The following is a 17,517-nucleotide window of genomic DNA, read 5'->3' on the forward strand; positions in this document are numbered from 1 at the left end:
ACAGTTTACATTTCCCATTTAGCAAACAAATCATTTTCAACATTATGGACTCGAAAGATACAAAATTGCAATGACTCTGATTTTTTTCAGTTTTTGTTAGCCTCATCAAAGAACAATAGACCATAAATACACGCTGGAAAGTTCAAATCCTAGTTAAGAGGGGTCTGATTTTTTTTGTAAATTTTTAAAATTAAAAAATATTATGAAAAATTTTTAACTATTTCGTTATATGATTTTTTTAAACCGAAACTGTGGGAATAAAATTGGTTTTTTTTTTTCAATCTTCTCAGCAGACAAAACAATCAGCTGTGGAGAGGACAGGGGGTGCTTCATTTCGTGAAAATCCTTAGAAAACTGTTCATTTTTCATCAGAATTCTTTTAAATGGCCCTTTTGAAAAAAAAAAATCAGGGAAAAATTAAAAACATCGTACCTTAATTTTTTCTAAAAAATCACTTTTTCTGGTCAAAACCTTATACTCGTACCTACTGAACGAGACCTTCTTTTTCAAGGAAAAAAATGACCAAATCCGTGAATTTTCAATATTATTTTCCAGACGGGAACTGAAGAAGTGTGGAGGGTCATAATTATTAAATGGTGCCTTTCTGATGAGAATGGACCAAATTCAAATTTCAAAACGTAAAACGTGTCCTTTTTTGTGAAAGGAGGGGAGGGGGTGTTCCCCACAAGACTTCTTCAAGTGAAGAACATCAAATTTCCCGGGAATTTTTTTTCATAAAAATTGAAAATTGAAAGTTGTGGAAGAGAGAAAAAATCTAATTTTTTTATGAGCATAAATCAGGTGTTACTTGGTCTAATTACGTATAGTAAGGGCGGATCGCGAAAAAAATTAGGAAAAATTTCGACCAAATTCAGTGGAGACTTTCATTTTGAATGTGAAAATCAACCTGAGAAATTTATTGCTTTGAGGGTGGTCTCTGAAGCAAATATAGGTATAGAAAGATCTTTAAAGATGTGAAATTTTTGGGGGGAAAAACGTGGTTTTTTCGCTCTTATTCCAACCCAATCTGTTATGGGAAAATTACTCCATTCCAAAAAACAGAGCTATTTACCCAAATTTTCAACCAAAAGAACCCTAAAAATAGTCTTGAAATGGCCCCTCTTAGCAGGACTCGTGCTCAATTTCGTTCAAAAAAAATAGTTTCAGTACCCAAAAAGGATCAGAAAAGTAATGAAAAAAATTCACAAACATGCAGAACAAAACATTGAGAAAAAATCACAGAAAAAAGACAGAACATTGAAAATTGAAATGTTCTGGTTTCATAATTTGAAAAATTATGAATTAAGGTACATTTTGAAATTTTTTGGTGAAAGATCGAGATTTGGGTCAATGACCCTAATCAAACAAACTCAAAATTCAAGACCACTTTTAGGGTTATACTGAAGCGTGAGCGGTTGAAAATTCTCAAATCACTTATTTTTGAGCAAATTCATGTTTTGATAATATTTTTTCCTCGACCATAACAATGGTTTGAAAAGGCCCCTTTTTGCAGGACTCGTGCTCTATTTCGTTCAAAAAAAAAAAAAAAGTAACTTCGGTAACCAAAAAGGCTCAGATGAAAAAAATTCACAAACGTGAGCAAACCATTGAGAAAAAAAAATCGCAGAAAAAGAAACAGAACATTGCAAATTGAAATGTTCTGGTTTCACATTTTAAAAAATTGTCATATGTTTTGAACTATTTTGAAACTTTTTGATAAAAACGTGACTATTGGGCAAGTCTTGGCAACAAAGCGAGAATTTAATTTTTTCAATTTCTAGCTAAAGGAAGAGCTTTTTCCAGATGAAATCAAGTGAGACTTTTTTGGAATTTTTGACCAAAAAAACAACAATTATTTTTACCAATTTTGTTAAAAAATGAGACGTTTTGAAATTTTTTTTATAAACAACAAGATTTTAGCAATTTTAGCAAAACGTGATACTTTTTGGCAATTTCGACCCCTCCCCCTCCCCTCCCCTCCCCTCCCCAACATAGAAAATTATCAAAAAATTGAAATTGGAAGAAAATTTACCGGATAAACTGATCTCATATATTCCAACAGTGTTGCCAATTTCATCAAAAATAAATTTTTTTCAATGATTTGAAGGTTTTTGTTGCGTGTTTGAATGTTTTCATTTTTATATGTACTGGGTACCTTATTTCTGACTAAATTCACTACTTTTTCACTACTTCCACTACCTGTTAGATCCACAAAGGATACTGTTTGAAATAAGTGAGTGAATTTTACCCCTCTAATGCAATATTGCTGGCAGAAAGAGCAACAACGTATTTAAATAATTGTGTAAGTATATTCTAATTGTATGTAATTCGTTACGCTAAATTCGGGCCCAAAACTCAGCATAGGTGTATAATAAAACACTCGTCGAAAGGGTTAAACATACCGTGGTATATTACGAAGAGAGTGTCTCGTTTAATGGGATACTTTAGGTTAGAGCTTTGCGGCTTCCAATTAACTGGCTGGCGCAGGATTTTCATATTTGAATTTGATAACGCGGGGCTACGGTATGGTACACATAAGATTAACTAAACCATGAAACGATGCGTTTTGCACGGTTCCTCTTTCTCTTTTACGTATTAGATATGCATGCAAACGCAAAGCAGGCCTGTAATGTGTAAATGGTGTGCAAAAAGGACTCTTTCGAGTTCTGGGGCCATTCGAGTACTCGTAATTTTCACACATCTCGTGTATTAATCTTCCCCTTCTGTAGGTAGTGCCCATCCCCATATACTTCTCGATAGGTTTGTTTTCGTAACCTTTAACCTTCCTGTATGTTCGAACATCTTCCTTGTACATAGATTTAAAAAAAATTAACTTCAACTTCGAGTACACGAGGATTTACTAGCGATTTACTTGAACTGCGAACTGTACGAAGTTCTCGTTTGACCTGCCACGAGCTTTCATAATACGTAAGTTACCTACGTGAAGACAGGCGGGTCAGGTTATTTGAGAAAACAACTACATGACACTTGACATTAACTCGATGACTGGTCTGAAAGCTGTATACGAAAAATAAACCTACCATAGATAAGATAATACGTTTATCAAATTTAACACTCATCGCGGTGCAACTGATAAAAAGGGCGGGCGGGTCTCGCAGTCGCAGCTAGTATACGAGTAGGTATCAGAAAAATTATAATTTTAAAATTTCACACCGGCACGTCTCTCTTTCCCATCGTCGTGGCTAAAGCCAAGTCATATACTCGTAAATGCGACGATATATACGACACAAAAAGCAGCGACATTAGCTGGTACGAGTATACCCAAGTCGTTCTTATCTCTTTTTTGGGTAATACACTTTGATCCGAAATATTTATATTTATGACGCGAGAGAGAGCTTACGTGTATGAGAAATTCACGCTAACGTTTTTCTCGTTTCAAAAATAAGCAAATATTTACCCAGTTTTATCGGTACAGTATATATAAATGTAGGAAAAAAAGAACCCCTTTCCGCTTTCTTATCGAGATTAGTGTGTAGAAGCTCATTATGAAATTCAAATACGACTACAACTCGTCGTCGTCGTCGTCATCGTCGTATAGGTCGCACCGACCTACCTACTTTGCCTACCTATCTATGGATTTAACCTACCTACCTAACTCTGCGTATATGTAACGCTCGAGATTTCGTAATAATTCGAAATTTCACTTTTTCTACGAATTGCGAATCGAGAGTGGGTATTTTTCGAGCCGGTGCAATAAGTCATTTCTAAATAGAACGATGACTGTAGGGGGAAAAGATGAAGAGGAAACAACTCGAGAGTTCTTTATTTGTACTCATTAGTCGTCGTTTTATAATAAAGTATGGTATCTACTTAAATTTATAGGTATTATACTCATTTTGGACGGAATTGAATCAAGAATCATATCAAGTTGGGCTTAGCAAATGAAACTCATTCCCCTTTCATGGGGAGGGGGAGGGGTGGTTCGATAGATAATACTACTGTCGATGTCGCATGAATGAAGTATTCAAAGTGTCATTTTTCGGCGTAAAAAATCTATTCATTTATTCGGAAATAAAGTCCATCGTTTCGTCATAGCATCTTCATTCATTCATTTGGGAACAATTTCTTCACCCCTAAGGTATGGTAAATCATTCGCGAACAAACCATTTTCGTTTTTTTTTGATGGATTTGATTGCCATAGTCCCTTTTTATTGAATTCGATTCAGAATGATTCAGTCGTTCTCGAACGATTCATCAATTGCGAGCAAATCGTTCGCGAACGAATCATTCATAATTTTTTTATCGATAGGCTGAATAATGTTCACTCTGTCCCATTGTGTAATGTGATTCGATTTTCAAGTGATTCATTCGTTCTCGAACGATTGATTCATCAATTCTGAGCAACTCGTTCGCGAACTAATTGAGTCTTGGATCTGATCATGGGATTGGAATTGTCGAAGTTGATTATGCAATCTTCAATTAATCAGATTTTTCAATGATTCATTCGTTCGCGAACGATTCTTCCCTAATGAGCGAATCGTTCGCGAACGAATTGAGTTTCAGTTTCGATTATGGGATAGGAATTGTCGTGGTTGACCATGCACTCTTCCACTAATCTGATTTTTCAATGATTCACTCGTTCGCGAACGATTCTTCTCTACTGAGCAAATCATTCGCGAACGAATCATTCATAATTTTTTTATCGATAGGCCGAATAATGTTCACTCTATCCCATTGTGTAATGTGATTCGATTTTCAAGTGATTCATTCGTTCTCGAACAATCGATTCATCAATTCTGAGCAACTCGTTCGCGAACTAATTGAGTCTTGGATCTGATCATGGGATTGGAATTGTCGAAGTTGATTATGCAATCTTCAATTAATCAGATTTTTCAATGATTCATTCGTTCGCGAACGATTCTTCCCTAATGAGCAAATCGTTCGCGAACGAATTGAGTTTCAGTTTCGATTATGGAATAGGAATTGTCGTGGTTGACCATGCACTCTTCCACCAATCTGATTTTTCAATGATTCACTCGTTCGCGAACGAATCTTCCCTACTGAGCAAATCATTCGCGAACGAATCATTCATAATTTTTTTATCCACAGGCTGAATAATGTTCACTCTGTCCCATTGTGTAATGTGATTCGATTTTCAAGTGTTTCATTCGTTCTCGAACGATTGATTCATCAATTCTGAGCAACTCGTTCGCGAACTAGTTGAGTCTTGGATCTGATCATGGGATTGGAATTGTCGTGGTTGCCCATGCAATCTTCCACTTATCTGATTTTTCAATGATTCACTCGTTCGCGAACGTTTCTTCTCTACTGAGCAAATCATTCGCGAACGAATCATTCATAATTCTTTTATCGATAGATTGAATAATGTTTCGCTCTGCCCCGTTGCGTAATGTGATTTGACTTCCATGTGATTCACTCGTTCTCGAACGATTCGTCAATTCTGAGCAAATCGTTCGCGAACGAATTGAGCCCTGGTGATGAAGATGATGATGGGATAGAGACTGTCATTATTTCAACTCCAACAAGTTTGATTTTTCAGCGATTCACTCGTTCGCGAAAGATCGATTCTTTTCTACTGAGCAAATCGTTCGCGAACGAATCATTCGCACAATTTTTTTGAAGACAGATTTGTTTTGTCAGGCCATGTACTGCGTCAAATTTGATTTTCAAGTGATTCACTCGTTCGCGAAGGAGTGATTCTTCTCCTCGGAGAAAATCGTTCGCGAACGAATTATTCATAATTTCTGTAGATGTACTGATTAAAGTTAAAAAGTGTTTCGTTTTGCACTCTGTTGACTTTCTCCGAATTATGCGATTTGATTTCCAAGTAATTCAGTCGTTCTTGAATGATTCATCAATTCTGAGCAAATCGTTCGCGAACGAATAGAGCCCTGCTTTTGATTATGGGGCTGAAACAGTCAATTTCCATCATTTCATCTCCACTAATTCGATTTTTCAGTGATTCACTCGTTCGCGAAAGAGTGATTCTTCTCCCTGAAGCAAATCATTCGCGAACGAATCATTCACTAATTATATTAATCAAAAGATCAAATCGTTCACGAATGAACTGACTGTAGTTTTTAATATACGTTCAAAGCCGTCAAGTTTTGTCGTAGCATCTAGATTGAATTTGATTTCCATCTGATTCGTTCGTTCGCGAACGATTTTATTCCTCCGAGCACAGCGTTCGCCAACGAATCATTCACAATCTTCATTGATAGATCAAAGAATGTTTAGTTTTGCCCACTAGTGTGTCATGTGATTTAAATTCTAAACTTCTAAGTGATTCAGTCGTTCTGGAAAGATTTTCAGCGAACTGTTCTCAAGCGAATCGACTTCAATTTTAATTTTCAATTGGTAGGGTCAAATTTTATGGTATGTCTAATTTATTATCAGATTTGAATTGGATTAATTGAAAATTCAGTCTTTATAGCGACGAATTTTTCGCCTCTGATCAAATCGTTCGCGAACGAATCACCTTCAATTGTCGATAATTAGGTACAAAATCATGAGCTTGTCGTGATATTAGCAAAAGTTCATAAAATTTAGCATTAAAATGGAATAATTTGAGTTACTAAAATGACAAATAGATAGATAATTCCTCATTTTATGATTTTCTTCAAAGTCCACAAAAACTTATGCAGGGAGCTCCTCTTCCTCGATAAAAATAAATGAAAAAAAAATTCAATTCATCCAAAAAAATTATCAATTTATTCCGAATAATCCTCTTTCCAAAGACGAAACCACCCAAACGTAGGTAGGTATTTTTTTATCAAACTCTCGAGTAGGCATCCCGAATCGAAAAATATATACCAAGGTGTTGGAAAACAACCGCTGTGTATATGGTAAAAGCAACAACTTTATTTATATTTTTTGTTTTACTTTCCCACCAGAAAAAAAGTACATTTGTTTATTTTCCATCGTCGGTATAACTTTATTTTCGCGAATGTGTTGATAAAACGTACCACAAAACCAGAATGGAAAGATTAGGATAGGTACATTGAAAAACCATAGAGGAAAAAAAAAAAGATCGAGTGTTTTCCTATTTCTTCGTTAACAATGTTTTTTCATTGGTAGGTATACCTAATGTACTATATCGTGTTATTTCCAAACCAAGGATAGAATCGAGGAGGAGAGGAGGAGGAGAAACACGTATAAAGGTACGGACTCGTAAAAGGATTTCCTCGCATATAGGTTCTCGTGTAGAGAATGAAAATAGAACTTTTTTTCCAGTTCATCTTTTCATACTGGTGAAAAAAAACTCACGTCGGCGTTATGTTTACTCGTATATTTTTTTCTCTTTATTTTTCCAAGATTTTTTTTTTTTTTAGAGAAATCTCGCGAAATTTTTGATTGCTAAGGTTCGAACTACAGGTGTTTTACATATTCCTTCGTGATTTGAGGTGCCTATCTCCCTCAAACAAACACGCGTTCGAACTTCGCATGTTCCATACATTTACAAAATCGAACTATTTGAATAATGTAGGCATAGTGGCATACCCTCAAATCCCACCAAAAATCAGAATTTAAATTATACAAAAATAATTGCAGAATTTAAAAAATAAATAAATAAATAAAAAATCATAGTCCAACTGGGAAATGTCAATTGCCCCATAAACTGGCATTACAAATTATCATCTATTAGAATTACGTATTACGAATAAAACACTCACCGAGGAATTTTGATTTGCCAATCCTATTAACACGATGAATATTTAGAATCAGCCTGAAACAAACAAACAAAATTACTGATTAGTTGTTAATGAATGATCATGTGACAAATCACCTAAAAATAAGAACAATTTGAGCTATTAGGTTAGTTTGTTAACATTTATTGTGGAAGTAACGTTGTTAAATTTTCGAAAATATTTCGACGAGATATGTAAAAATCGAAACTTTTACGCAATTTTGGGCAAGAAAATAAAAATTTATAGAATTTTGCAAAAAAAAGCAAGATTTAGCAATTTTTGGTGAAAAACGAGACTTTTGTTTATTTTTTTATTTTTTGAACTTTTTTTACCATTCATGAGTAGGTAACGTCATCTTTGAATATAGAATGAGTTTAGTACTTTCTGGATGTTTTTGGCATTTTTAATACAGTTCAACAATACTATTATTCAATTTTTTGTATGTATGAGAGCATCGTTTTCGAAAATTTAAATGCCAACTTCCCCATTAGCTGCAAAAATCTTGGAGGGAAGGGGGGATCTGGGGTAAAAGGTTGAGAACATCTGGTAAAAAAAATTGGGAAAATTTCTGTCTCACCCCCCCCCCCCTCTTCCAGACACATCACCACGCCTCTACATTTTCGACATTTCATATTAACCTCAATTTCTACTAAAGACAAGTTGATGTCAAAAATGACACCAACAAACCTCTAAAAAGTGAGAAAACATGACAGCAGCTTAATGTAAAAAATGATATGAACTTGTCTTTATGGGGTTTTCGACATTTTTTGATAATGATGTCAAAGATGACACCAACTCGTTTTTTGGGCTTGCTTCCTGAAAGTTTTATCCAAAATCGAAGAAAAATAGTTACAGTTTCTAAAACTAGAAAAATATTTTCCAGGGTGTCCATTATTTTTGATAAGTCATTTTCCCTGATTTTTCCAAGTTTTTCAGACCAATTTTCCGGTCCATTTTTTCCAATTTTCTACATTTACATCATACTTTAGGCTATTTAAACAAGAAGAGGCGGAAGTAATTTTTTTCATTGGTACGTTTCTCTTCAAACTGCATTCTTCTTCGGATAAAAAAAACAACTAAACTTTGATTAATAACTTCTTTTAATTTAAAAAAAAATTAACATTTTGATTGGACCCCGTCCATGGGCCCCAACACAAATGAAACAATTTTTTTCAACTTTTACCCATCGGGGGAGGTTCTGGAGGCCATGGGTGAGATCAATATGAAAAACTGACGCTAAATTCGTGTTCAGTGATATCGATAACATACTACACATTTCATGTGTCACACGAATGAAACCATTTTTCTGACTTTTGCCCCTTTGGGGAGGTGCTGGGAGCGTGGATGGGATCCAATTAAAAATCTAACATCATATTCGTGTTCTACGTCACCAAAAACATACTATTTCATGTGTCGCACGAACAAAACACTTTTTGAACTTTTATCCACCCCCCCCCCTTTGGAGAAGTTCTGGGGGCCGTGGATGGGATCCACTTGAAAATCCGACGTCATATTCGTGTTCAGCGTCACCAAAAACATACAATTCGATATATCACACGCCCCAGATTTTTTTGAAAGTTTTGCCCAAATTTGGAATGAGGGGGTGCTCCCCTCCCCCTCCATTAAAAGATCCCATTTCGAAAATTGAATACTTCGAAAAAGCATAAAAAGGTACATCTATGGACATTTTTCCTGCATTTTAAATGGTAGCTTCCATTTACAGCCCCATTTTGAAATTTTGGTGAATTTTTGAAAATCCAATTTAGGCCAAAAATGAGGAAAAAAATCAAAATTTTACCAAATCGACCAAGAAAGCTGAAATTTGGGATATACCCTATTTTCGACATGCCAAATCGATTGAAAGAGGTTTCAACCCGTTTTGAGCAGTTCTGGAGCCTCCAGCAGATTTTTGAAACTGGAAATTCCTACAAAATTCCATCAAATTGGAGTTGTAAAGCTGAAATTTATTTTAAAAACTAAATTCAATACGCTACGAAGTACTGCAGGTAAATTTCAAGTTGTTTTGGAGCCACCAGGCTCCAGCGACTTTTTGAAAATTCCTGGAGCCTCCATCAGATTTTTGAAACTTTAAATTTTCACAAAAATTTCATCAAATGGAGATGGCAAGCTGAAATTTACTCTACATTCCAATTTTAACACCCTCTGAAGACGACTTCAGGTGGGTTCAAATCATTTTGGAGCCTCCAGCAACTTTTTGAAAATCACTGGAGCCTCCAGTAGATTTTTGAAACTTGAAATTCCCGCAACATTTTACCAAATGGAGTTGACAAGCTGAAATTTACTTCGCAAACTAATTTTAATGCGATAAGTATAAAGTCGACTACACGTGGTGGTTTCAAATGGTTTTAAATAATTTTGAAGCTTCCAGCTACTTTTTGGAAATTTCAATTTTCCAAAAAACACCATACGACCTCTCAAAAAGTCGCTGGAGGCTCCAAAACGACTTGAAATCCACCAGCAGACCACTTCGTAGCGTATTGAAATTAATATTTCAGAATGAATTTTGACTTTCCATCTCCGTTTGATGAAATTTTTAGGAAATTTAAAGTTTTAAAAATCTACTGGAGGCTCCAGTAATTTCCGAATAGGCGCTGGAGACTTCAAAATGACTTGAAAGTTGAAATCAAGTTCATATGAGTATTGAAATTAGTTTACAGAATTAATTTCCTCTTTCAAACTACATTTTGATGCAATTTCAAGTTTCAAAAGTTTACTGGAGGCTCCAGAACGGCTGAAAACGACTTGAAATCCACCGACAGTCGACTTCATAGCGTACTTAATTTGGAGCTCAAGAGTGAATTTTGGATTTCCAACTCCATTTGGTATAATTTTATGGGAATTTCAAGCATTGAAAATCTGCTGGAGCCTCCAGTAATTTCCAAAAAGTTGCTTGAGGCTCCAAAATTACTTGAATTTCACCAGCAGTCGAGTTCATAGCCTACTGAAATTAGTTTACGGAATAAATTCCCGTTTTCTTACTACATTTTGTAGAAATTTCAAGTTTCGAAAATCTACTGGAGGCTCCAGAACGGCTGAAAACGACTAGAAATCTACCAGCAGTTGACTTCATGGCGTATTGATATTACTTTGTAGGAAGAAATTCGGATTTCTAGGGAAATTTCCAGCATTCAAAATCTGCTGGAGGCTCCAGTAATTTTCAAAAAATCGCCGAATGCTCCAAAACGACTTGAAATCCCTCTGCAGTTGACTTCGTTGCGTATTGAAATTAGTTTGCAGAGTAAATTTCGGCTATCCAACTCCATTTTGGTGAATTTTTGTGGGAATTTCGAGTTTAAAAAATCTGCTGGAGGCTCCAGAACTGCTCAAAACGGGTTGAAACAGTTTCCACTCGATTTGACCCGTCGAAAATAGAGTGTATCCCAAATTTCAGCTTTCTTGGTCAATTTGGTAAAATTTTGATTTTTTCCCCTCATTTTTGGCCTAAATGTGATTTTCAAAAATTCACCAAAAATCGAAAAACGCACTTTAGCACTTGAAATTTTGACAGGTGATAAATTTTTGCTCGATCTTTCGATCTACCTTTGTACAGTTTGAAAAATTTCGTGCAAGTCCTACACGGAAAAAAAAATTATGGATAATTTTTACTATTTCATACAGTAACCGGATCCCATTCAAAAATATTGCGATTTTTACTATGAGATTAGTAAATTTTACTATGAGATTAGTAAATTTTACTATGAGAGTAATAAATTTTACCTAATTCTATAGTAAAATGTATTTTTTGGCGGAGTAAAAATCACTATTATTTTTGGATTGGATCCGGTTACTGTACTGAAATAGTAATTTTTATTGTTTTTTTTTTTCAGTGTATGTTGGAACGCAAAATCTGCGATTTCGGCTGACCTTCAATCAAAATGGCCGCCATTTCGTAAGTAGGGCCACTTTTTTTTGAGTACAAGGGCTAGAAATGGAATACATATCTACTAAATCATAGTTTCATTGTACTTTCAGATCATCAAACCCATCACCAAGGCATCAAAATTCAAAACCGACCCCAACAGGAACTTACTTCATCCTGTCCAGTCCAACATTTGAATATCCTACACCACCACTGCTAATTACACACATCCAGAGAGACTCGAACTCGATAATGAAGCTACCTTTTTCGGACAACCTTTCCTCATTTTACCACGTACGATACACAGATACATACATATATAGGTTTCATAAAAATGTACCTATACGATAACACAGACCCGGTGCGCTCTCATATTCCTATTCCTATACCTATACCTATACCTATACCAGTTCATACATCTAATAAAAGAACGAGTCCGACAAATTAACACCTATTAGTTGAGCCATTTTACCCATTCAGTTCATCTACAGCCGCTTCGACTCTTATTGTATTAGGTACCTGCGAGGCAACTGCACCACACTAGACCAGTATTACCTACATCGACGTTATTGGATCTAAGTTTCCAGGTGCTTTCGGCAAAAATTTAAGAAAAAGGTAACCTCTAAGACAAGACATACATTATGGTGGCTCGTTGATGTCTGGCAATCAACATTGACTCGGGATCTCTTCACTTGTATACCGTTCGATACCTCTCTATGTATACCTAACCTAATAGTGGCACAGGCACAGCAATCAGCATATAAGTCATAATACTTAGGTATAGGTATATACCTAAGGTAGGTATATCACAATCACAAGCATCGTAAGAGGTGATTATAAGGTGAACGCGGGCGCAGAACGAATCAAGTATTATTTACCACTTTTATAAAGCAAATAATCAAACAAAAATGAAAGTGAAGAAAAAAAGTAAATATGTCTATTACGAGCACCGAGCAGTCGTAAAAAAAAATGCACCAGCAAGCACAACACAAGTACGAGTAGGTACAAATCTTCTCCACAACAAGTATGTGTGTATAAATTAAAAATATGCGCTCATTATTTAAGTAATAAACGCCAAGAGGAGCGACGCGGCAGCGGCAGCGGGCCGGGCCGCGTCGTAATTAAATAAGTACACAATAAATAATTGTATATGCTCTTGTTAATATTAGTGTTTATATTTGTAATAAGCAAATAATTGAATTTAAACCGAAAATAAATATTTTGCTGTGTACCTACACACTACATACACAACAGGCGTTTATGTATGTAGGTACGTGTGTATTGTGCTATTCAACTCTCAACTCTGTATACATACAAATATTTCATATTTCATATCGTCTGCTGGTTTGAAAAAATTAAAGTATCATCAGCGAGCCCGAGCGTTCCAACGATGGGGAAAAAAATTTAGCGACAAGCGGTCTATAGAGCTACCTTAAGTTCTCTCTCGACACCTTATATTATATGTACTTACTTACCTACTCGTAGGTAGGTAGGTAGGAGGGTATAACGAGTTGTAATAATATTTATACTATAAATGTACAAATTTACTTATGTATACCTATCCTCTATAGGGTATACACACTTTATAATGTATCGACGACGACGACGATCCATTATACAGAAGCTAAACATACCGCACATAAATACTCGTATAATATGTATCGTGTACTTTTTAAAATGTACATTGTACATACACAATATAATAGTGCATATACACAGTGTAGGTATACTAGTTTAGGTAGGTAGGTATACACTATATATACGATGATTCTGATGTGTACACTTATCAATAGTATACACAAAACATCACCACACACAACAATTATGTATGTACTTTACAAAGTATAACGATACACATTATACAAGCGCTCGTATACTTTACACATCTACGTAAAGTAAATATTAATTGTTTAATCGAATTCGGATTTGTGTCATTTTTCTTCTTTTTTGTTTATATGAACGTAATTTCTTTCTTTTTTTTTCTGAAATTATTTTGTCGCTGTTCATACAATCGTTTTAACGCCGCGTGACAAATAAAATTATAACGCCCCGAAGCTTCGCAAGCTGTACTCGTACATAGTTATGTATTGCCTACGTTTTGCATATATGCTTACGCATTAATATTATTGATGATGGTGACAAGGACGTAGCTGTATTCGCGGATGTGAAATGTAATGTATGTACATACATACATGTGTATGCCTGTACTATACGCGGTAATACATACGAATATGTCGACGTTGAACCATTTCCACAAGTGTTTGGGATGGTACATACGAAATGACATAGCATTTGTGCGGAATAACAATAAGTATACGCACCACGATGAAATGATTTCAAATTCGATCGAAGCTTTCAATCGCAGGTTTTTGGTACACACTTGCACCAGATTTAACGTACACGTAGTTGGCGTTACCAAATAAATCGAAAGGTGAACCGAGGAAGTCATTGCACAAAAGTGAACCATTTTAAAGAACCAGATGTCCATCAGTTCTTTGAATTGAATTTCTAGAGTGGTACTCATTGCTATAGAAATTACCAAAATTCTCATCGCTGACGGGTGACCCCGTAAAACATAAAACGAAACAGGCAAAATCACGTTAGGATATCTGCTTACTAGGCATATCTCTAATCGAATACTGCAATACATAATTCAGTAGTCAGTATCCCTAAATCTCGCATGTTTGGATTTTTTTTACGTTGTTTCCAAGTCAATATTAGGCTGCGAGATTTGGATGGTAGTATTTCTCTCCATTTCTTTCTGAAAGTCTGAAAGATGGGAGTCACTTCAAGGCCTAATCCAACCTGACCTGATCTGACTTGCCCTGGCCCGTTGGAGGAGTCACATTTTTTCAATTCTCAGGAAATTTGAGGTTTAAATTAGGTATGAATGAAGGGGGGGGGGTTGGAGAGGTTGAATCAAAAAATAAGTTTATATTTGTATTCAGAGCTCCAAGAAACCTAACAAACCACATGTCATATGATTTTTTTCAATTTTCAGGAGATTTGATGTGTTAATTATGGAGAGGGAGGGGAGTTGGAGAGGTCGACTCGAAAAAATGAGTTCATATTCGTATTCAGCGCTCCAAGGAACCAAATAAACCATATGTCACACGACTTTTTCAATTTTCAGGAAATTCAAATTTTAAATGATGGGGGAGGGGGGGTTGGAGAGACTGAATTCAAAAATGAGGTTATAATCGTATTCAGTGCTCCAAAAAACCTACTTAATTATCTGTCACACGACTTTTTCAATTTTCAGGAAATTCAAATTTTAAATGTTGTGGGAGGGGGGGGTGGGTTTGGAGAGACTGAATTCAAAAATGAGGTTATAATCGTATTCAGTGCTCCAAAAAACCTAGTTAATCATCTGTCACACGACTTTTTCAATTTTCAGGAAATTCAAATTTTAAATGTTGGGGGAGGGGGAGGGGTTTGGAGAGACTGAATTCAAAAATGAGGTTATAATCGTATTCAGTGCTCCAAAAAACCTAGTTGATCATATGTCACACGACTTTTTCAATTTTCAGGAAATTCAAATTTTAAATGTTGGGGGAGGGGGAGGGGTTTGGAGAGACTGAATTCAAAAATGAGGTTATAATCGTATTCAGTGCTCCAAAAAACCTAGTTGATCATATGTCACACGACTTTTTCAATTTTCAGGAAATTCAAATTTTAAATGTTGGGGGAGGGGGAGGGGTTTGGAGAGACTGAATTCAAAAATGAGGTTATAATCGTATTCAGTGCTCCAAAAAACCTAGTTGATCATATGTCACACGACTTTTTCAATTTTCAGGAAATTCACATTTTAAATGATGGTGGAGGGGGGGGGGGTTGGAGAGACTGAATTTAAAAATGAGGTTATAATCCTTTTCAGTGCTCCAAAAAACCTAGTTAATCATATGTCACACGATTTTTTCAGGTCTCAGGAAATTTGAGGTTTAAATTAGGTATGAAGGAGGAGGGGGGAGGGGTGGAGAGGTTGAATCAAAAAACAAGTTTATATTTGTATTCAGAGCTCCCAGAAACCTAACAAAACCACATGTCATAAGATTTTTTTCAATTTTCAGGAGATTTGATGTATTAATTATGGAGAGGGAGGGGAGTTGGAGAGGTCGACTCGAAAAAATGAGTTCATATTTGTATTCAGCGCTCCAATGAACCAAATAAACCATATGTCACACGACTTTTTCAATTTTCAGGAAAATCAAATTTTAAATTATGGGGAGGGGGGGGTTTGGAGAGACTGGATTTTAAAAATAAGGTTATAATCGTATTCAGCGCTCCAAAAACCCTAATAAGCCATGTCATACGATTTTTTTTTCCAATTTTCCGGTTTTGAGGTTTAAAATATAGGCGGAGGGGGGGGGGGGTTACTGGTTGGAGAGATCAAATCAAAAAAATGAGTTCATATTCGTATTCAGCGCTCTTGAAAATGTACAAAATGATATGTCACACAATATTTCAAATTTTTTTGAAATTTTGGGGGTTCCGCACCTCTCCCCCCCCTTACCTCTTTTTTACAAAATTCTGTAATGAAAACTTCATTGTTGTTAAATTTGAATATTGTGAACACGTAGTACCTACGTTTACAGGATTTTTTCAGATTTTTCAACTATGACTTCTAACTTTGACGAGCTTTTTGATAATCAAGCTTTCAAAAAAGCTCAACTTTCAACTTTTGAAAATTTCAAATATCAAATCAAATAGTTTTCTATTGTAAGGGACCACAAGCGGCATTTACATGGTCATTTACATAGGTAGTGCCTACAGAGCCACTTTACAATAATCAACAATACACAATAAATGAAATGAATTGAAATAAAATAAATAAAATGAAATAAATAAAATAAAATAAAGTAAAGTAATGAATTTAAATAATTAAACAGAGGGTTAGAGTTTACCCAGGAACTCATCTACACTATGAAATGCCTCCTTGAATAGCCATTTGAGGAGAACTTTTTAAAATAATTTGGTATTATGCACATCTCTGATTTGTGGAGGGAGACTATTAAAGATTTTGACTGCCATAGTACTTATCTATTGCTTCCCTGTTGACTTTGGTCCTCATTCGATAGGTAAAGATTGAGTTTATCCCTCTAGTATTATAGTTATGGGTCAGTACTGAAGGCTAAATAATATTCTTTTTCATCATTATTGATACCTGTAGTCAGGCTTGTCGGACTGGACCAAAAAACCGGGCCGATGACCGTGACCGGACCCAAAAATGCACACAAGACAGAGTGGACCAGACTGGACCTGACCTTAGATTTCTAAAACAAAATGAATAACACGGGCAGACTGAGACCGAAGACCTTTCTAAAAAATCAGACCAATGACCGCGGTTTGGACTTCAGTTATGTCCAATTTTTCAAATTTATAATGCCATTTTAGATGCCTATTTCGAATAAATTTCCATTGTGATTAAATTTCTTTCAAAGTTTCAATGTTCTGAAAGTAAAAATCCCATTTTTCAACTCATCTAATGTGTTAGGAAGTTTTTTTCTTTCTGAAAAATGAAAACTGTTTTTTGGACCTGGGCTGACCCATGACCACAATGAAAATTTCTGGTCAGGACTGGACCGGACTGGACCAGACCGTTTGAAAGCTCCAAACTGGGACCTTGATTTTGGAGCAACCGCAAAACCTGAGGGGTCCTACAAGCCTGCCTGTAGTATAGGGATGGTGTTGTATAATTTTTTTATCAATGAAGGTTTATTTACAGGATTGGGTAGGGGCTGAGTTGAACATTGTCCTAATAATTCTCTTTTGGATAAGGAATATCCTATCTAGAAGGGTTTTGTTTCCTCCCTCAGAATGCGAGTCCATATGACATATTAGAGTAAAACAATCCATAGTAAGCTAACTACTTTTAGTGTAGGGATGGAGGATGTTTTCTTCAATTGATAGAGAAGGTAGTTGTAAGATGATAGTTTGTTTGAAAGCTTATTTACATGGTTAGTCCAC

General features: G+C 35.6%; 1 long non-coding RNA gene across 1 annotated transcript in view; it reads right to left on the bottom strand.

Moving 5' to 3' along the window:
- The window catches only part of LOC135839565 (uncharacterized), a 212,839-nt gene that overhangs the window by 124,342 nt on the left and 70,980 nt on the right, over positions 1–17,517 (bottom strand). Inside the window, exon 4 of the long non-coding RNA XR_010557614.1 lies at positions 7,656–7,708. This is a non-coding gene — a long non-coding RNA (uncharacterized LOC135839565). The remainder of the gene's footprint in view (positions 1–7,655; positions 7,709–17,517) is intronic.

The sequence above is a fragment of the Planococcus citri genome, chromosome 1, assembly GCF_950023065.1.
Source record: "Planococcus citri chromosome 1, ihPlaCitr1.1, whole genome shotgun sequence".
Taxonomy (NCBI): domain Eukaryota; kingdom Metazoa; phylum Arthropoda; class Insecta; order Hemiptera; family Pseudococcidae; genus Planococcus; species Planococcus citri.